The 6,231-nt window shown below is 45.7% G+C and overlaps 1 pseudogene across 1 annotated transcript; it reads right to left on the reverse strand.

Moving 5' to 3' along the window:
* Positions 1-498: 498 nt before the first annotated feature.
* LOC113441271 (general transcription factor II-I repeat domain-containing protein 2B-like) lies at positions 499-5,905 on the reverse strand (annotated as a pseudogene). Its single transcript, XR_015740242.1, has 4 exons — positions 5,879-5,905; positions 4,996-5,496; positions 1,074-2,673; positions 499-963 (listed from the first exon to the last, which is right to left on the reverse strand). The product of XR_015740242.1 is annotated as a general transcription factor II-I repeat domain-containing protein 2B-like (transcript).
* Positions 5,906-6,231: the final 326 nt, after the last annotated feature.

The following is a 6,231-nucleotide window of genomic DNA, read 5'->3' on the forward strand; positions in this document are numbered from 1 at the left end:
GAGAAAGTACCATTGCAGGAAGAAATTATTAAGAAAATATTGGAATGTGCTGAAATGAGTAGATTGACATTTGAAATTAGAGAGCAAGAGGATAAACAATTTTATAAAATTTGGGACCTTTTCTATCAATGGTTGGATGATAAAATACAATAATAGAATATTTAGAATTTTAGATAATAATGAATATATAAAGAGATTTTTTTCTTTTTTATTTAATATCACATTTATAAAATGTCATCAGGATAGATTTGGTATGATTATATGATTTGTTATAAAATAAATTAAGTAAATTATAGTTATCTCATAAAGTATGAATGAATAAAATCATAGTCAAATGATTGTTTGATATATACTAGGGTATATAATCTTTGATTGATAATATGAGTTATTATGTAATGTAACTGTAATTGAGACTACGAAATGAATGCACAAAAACTGGTAAACCAACCGACACACTGTTTGTATATTTATGAAAGAAAGCTGGATGTTTTTTAAAAAAATTACTTTGTCAAGCTAAGAAACCCACATTACTCATCAATCAATGATCAATCTATCCAAGTGAATAATAATAATAGTAAAACATCATCCAACTTCAGTTATGATAATAACTTTGTTCAAATCCTTTTGGTCACAGCTAGGAGGGGCAGAATAACAGAATAAGTACAACCAACAATTGTGTGCTGTTAAGAACATATGTGACAGATGTAGCATTTCACAAAAACAAATGGCTGCATACAGCTTTGCAAATTTGTCTGCATAAACATATAAACCTATAAACACTAAATGCATTACTACACATATAAAATTATATTTGTAAATAACTCAAAATAACAAAATCAGGGTTGTCTCAATTCACAACTATATTGTCTCAAGTTTTTAGGTGAAGTTCATGAGAAGATGCTGACTGTCCTAGAACACACAGAGTGGATCCCCTCTCCTCCATCATAATCCATTGATCATGTTCTAAACATGACAAAATGTCAGCACAATCATTAAATTGCCAGTTTAACTATTCTTCTTCTTGATTGAAATACATTTTATTATATATTAATTAGGTTTTTAAAAATGCTTACTTATGCATTTTCTGGCTGGATCTTTGACACCATTTTTCCGTAGCCAGTGTGTCAATGTCTGGTTTTAGGTCTTGTGCTGAAGCAATCTGTAGAATAGCGTGGAGGTTCTCATAAGTGATACGTGATCTATGCTTGTTTTTGTTTAGATTCATTATTGAAAACATCTGTTCACACAGATAGGTGCTCCCAAACTTAGACAGAACATGGGCTGCATGACGTCGAAGCTGTGGCATTGAACCAGGGGGTATTTAACAGTAAAAGTCCTGGATCACAACATCCTTGAACTTTGCTTTCAGGCTATGATTGCTTTGAAGCTCGATTAACTCCATCTGAAGGTGCTGGGGTACAGTGCAGACGTCGGTGGTGAAAGGATCGGCAAAGATGGCAAAGTCTGGGTGCTGCGCTTTAAAGTCAGAGAAGTGCCGATCAAACTCATTTATTAATCGGCTCACTTTGGTAGACAACTGAGCACATGAAAAAACACCGGGAAATGAGGCTGAAATGCTTTGACAAACAGGAAAGTGAGCAAGATTGTCCTGTTTGACTTGGCACATCCACAGATCAAGTTTATGCTGGAAAGCCATGATCATGTCGGACATCTGCGTAATGACTTGTCTACATCCCTGCAGCTTCTGATTCAGTTGGGCGAGATGCTCGGTTATGTCACATAACATAGCAAAGTCACACAGTCAGTTGGGATCTGACAGTTCAGACACAAATTTTTCTTTACTTAGCATGAAAAGAGCAATATCTTCCCTAAGTTCAAAAAATCATTTGAGGACTTTACTCCTACTCAGCCAGTGTACTTCTGTATGGTATGGCAAGTCTCCATGCTCTGAGCCCATCTCCTGCAAGAACAGCTGGAACTGACGGTGATTCAGGCCACGCGCTCGAATGAAGTTCACAGTTTTCATGACCGTGGTCACTACATGATTCATCCCCAGCACCTTCCCACACAACGTTTCTTGATGAATGATGCAATGATATGTTACCAGAGGCGTCTGACAATTACTTTTCAGCATTTTGTCTTTTATTAGTCCAACCAAGCCCGCTTTTCCTCCACACATTGCGGGTGCACCGTCTGTAGTTAATCAACTTTTCCCAAGGCAATGCATTTTTACTCATGGACTTCTTCACCATATCAAAAATGTCCTGTCCCATTGTGGTCCCATACATGGCAGCTACATCCAACAGCTTCTCAGTGACAGAGAGGTCTGACTTCACGCCTCAAATAAAAATGGATAGATGTGCTGTATCCGTGTTGTCTATGCTTTCATCAAGCTAATGAAAAAGCTATGTAGCTACATGTCTCTTGGGCCAGCTGCGTCAACAGGTTTCCTGCTAGTTCTGTAACTCGGTCCACAATGGTGTTCCTTGATAAACTGACATTTTTAAAAGTCTGTATCTGGTCGGGGCACACCTGCTCACAGACCTTCAGCATGCACTGCTTCAAAAACACACCCTCTGAAAGACACTTTGAAGCTCGGGTGATTTCTTCTGCAATGATGAAGCTAGCTTTCACTGCTGCAGTGTTTTTGGTTGTGACTTTCGTGAACACATTCTGCTGCAATTGTAGTTTGCTTTTTAATTCTTTGACAATCTGTCATTTTTCTGAAACGCTAACTTTGGCATACTTAGCTCCGGATGGGGAGTCAGAGGTAGCAGATCCCCCCTCCTTTAAGGACCTTTTCCAGCTGGCTCTCTCCAAGACTCTGCTGGTTAAGGCTAAGAGCACGGCTCATCTTAAAAAAAGGGACAAGGTTATCCGGGGATCTTCCCCAGAGGGGAGGATCAGGAAGATTACCTATTCACTGAGAAAGCATCTGTGGTGGTCGCTGTGCCTGTGCCCCAGACATTTATGAATGTGATTAAAAAGCAGTGGGAGTCCCCTGGGGGGAGTACACTCACCCCAGGGGGTCTGAGTCTACCTTATTTAATGGGTGACTGCAGCAGCTGCAGGGTAGAATCCCACCTGAGGACCTCAGGGTGCATCAGGACTTAAATAAGATAATAGCCGCAGCTCAATCAACAGCTAATGCCACCCTCATATCAGCCAAAACTTCTTCCAGAGCCATGGCCTCATCTGTAACAGCACATAGGCTCATCTGGCTAAGAAATTGGCCGATGGATGCCAGAAACAAATGGAAGCTGGCGTTTGCTCCTTCAAGGGAGAGAGGTTTTTGGAAAGGCCCTGGATCCCCTTTTGATAGAAACCAGGGACAAGTGAAAGATCAACCCCTCCCAGGGGAGGCGTTTTGATTACAGGTCTCTACCCTACTACAGAAAGCCCTCCTTTAAACGGGGAAGCTGGAGCAAGCTTTCCCTGTCAAAGTAGGCCTTTCTTCCAAAGATCCCCATTTCAGGCCGATAGACCGGCCTTTGCTACCAGAGGGCATCAGAGGCAAGATGACAGAAGTTCCTTTTGGGGTTCCAACAGACCTTTTAGATGCAACACCCAAGCCTCCTCTTCTACAGGGGGCCATCTGGGACTGTTCTGGCAGAGGTAGGAACAAATTATGATGGACGCTTGATCCTGACAACTTTATGGTCAGGTCTCTCTGAGACGGTATTTCCCCCCCAAGTGCCTTTGTGTGCTGCCCCATCTCAAGGGACCCCTCAAAGACAGATCTCATGGAATCAGTGATCCACTATCTGCTGGACGTTTGGGTCATCCAGCCGGTTCCTGGAGACCAGGAGAGACAGAGGTTCTATTCAATTTGTTTTGTGATTCCAAAGACCGGGGGTGGGGGTGGTGAGCAATCCTCAACTTGAAAGGGCTCAACAGACATCTAATCTACCAAAGATTCAAGGTGCACTCCCTCCACTCTATCCTACAGGGCCTGCAGGAGGAAGACTTTTTTGGCTTCGGTAGACCTGACAGAGACCTACCTCCATGTGCCCATAGACCCCAACCACCATCAGTTCCTGAGGTTTTTCTATGGTGGCCACCCTTTTCAATATAGGGCTCTCCCGTTCGGCCTGTCATCAGCCCCATGGATTTTTACCAAGCTCCTGCCCACCATAGCAGCATACCTCAGATCCTTACCCATAAGGATCCTATGCTATTTGGACAACATCCTGATAGCATCCTCTTCCTAGTTTTGGTTGACCATCTGGCGCTTGAGTGTGCGCTCCTGAAACAGGAGTAGTTTCCCAGAAGGGTCATTCAGACCATCCAGGCAGCCAGAAGACCTTCCACGAGCAGGATATATGATGCATGGAGGATATGATATCGACAAGAGAGCATGGGTTCTCGATAAACCTGGACAAATGCCACCTAGTACCATCAAACCATCTCTTGCATTTGGGGACTATCATAGACACCTTAACTGGCCAGGTCTTTCTCTCACAGGAGCGTCGAGACAGTATAAGGGATGTCACATCACAGATCCTGTCTGACAGAGAGGAGCCTATCATCTTGCTGTCTCAACTTCTCAGCAAGATGATATCATGCATCAGGATCGTCCCAGGGCCCTCTTCCTGCCCGAATCCTGAAGTGCTTCCTGCTCCCCTACCAGAAGGTGGGCAGGGGAGACTCAACAAGGAGGGTTCATGTCCCTGGTTCTTGCTGGTTCTTCATTCTCTCCATTGGTGGTAGTCCTCAGCCATGGATCAGGGTTGCTTGTACAGGGAGCCCCAGAGGATTTCCAGCACCACCGATGCCAGGCTGTATGGTTGGGGAGCCCACCTGGGAGTCCAGATTAGGTGGTCATGGGACAAGCTCGCCCGCAACATAAATTGGCTAGAGCTCATGGCTGCCCGCTTAACTCTCAAGGATCTAAGGCAGGAGGTGATGGGGAGACAGGTTTTTCTCCTCACAGACAATGTGGCCACCAAGGCCCACATAAACTGGCAGGGGGGCACTCACTCCAGATCTCTAATGGAGGAGGCAACTCGGTTGTGCAGGTGGGCGGAGAGACACCTGTTGTCCCTGCGAGCAGAAAACATCTCTGGAATTTCCAATGTGCAAGCAGACTGTTTGAGCAAGCCCACAGTCGACCAGTCGGAATGGTGACTGCATCCCAGTCTGTTCCAGGAGATGACGGAATGGTTCAGCCATCCGATTCTGGATCTCTTTGCATCTCCAGAGAACTCGCAGCTCCCGAGGTTCTTTGCACAGTTCCCAGCACCAGGAGCAGAAGGGGTCAATGCTCTCTGGTGCAGGTGGCCCCAAGGGCTTTTCTATGCCTTCCCCCTTCCCCTGATTCCGGGAACAATCAGAAAGGTACTGACAGAGAGGATGGAGGTTCTGTTGGTAGCCCCTTACTGGCCCAGGCACCCATGGTTCGCCTACCTTGGTGGGCCTGTCAGTTGCCAGACCCTGGAGACTTCCCCTGCACAGGATGTCCCTCAGCCAGGGCCCGATCGAGCACCCCGATCCAGTCTGGTTTTGGTTAACCGTCTGGCACTTGAGCGGATGCTCCTGAAACAGGAGTAGTTTTCCAGAAGGGTCATTCAGACCATCCAGGCGTCCAGAAGACCTTCCACTACCAGGATATACGACGCATCGTATGCCAGTCACCTATTGGAACCTACTGCTATGTCTGTGGCAAATGTGTTAGAGTTTCTGCAGGATGGGTTGGACAGAGGTCTCGCTGCCGGTACCTTGAAGAGACAGGTGGGTGCCTTGGCCTCAGTTTTTTCGGTCAAGGACTCAACCACTCTGGCCCAACACCCCAGGGTGAAAGCCTTCCTTAGGGGAGACACTGATTTGAAGCCACCGTTTCCCCACCTGGGATTTGCGTAGGGTCCTGCAGGCACTGACATCTCCCCCATTTGAACCCTTGCATGAAGTCAGTCGTCACCTGAAAGGTGTCATTCTTAGTGGCCATTATTTCGGCCAGGTGTATCTCAGAGTTGATGGCCTTATCCATCAGAAAGGACCTGTGCATTTTCCATGCAGATAGGGTGGTTCTGCGGTTGGACCCTATCTTTCTGCCCAGGGTGAACTCCTTATTCCATCGCTCACAGGAGTTGATTTTGCCTGACTTCTGTCCAGGGCCTACCCATGCACTGGAGAAAAAATGGGACATTAGGAGGGCCCTCTGTATATACATCAAAAGGACCTCCTCTTTTAGGAGGACTGAAGCCCTGTTCGTTTCCTTTCAGCCGTCAACTTTGGGTCGCAGGATGACACTGTCTACCGTGGATCGCTGGC

The sequence above is a fragment of the Pseudonaja textilis genome, chromosome Z (genome assembly GCF_049901715.1).
Source record: "Pseudonaja textilis isolate UNSWEBS1 chromosome Z, rPseTex1.2, whole genome shotgun sequence".
In the NCBI taxonomy this organism is placed as follows: domain Eukaryota; kingdom Metazoa; phylum Chordata; class Lepidosauria; order Squamata; family Elapidae; genus Pseudonaja; species Pseudonaja textilis.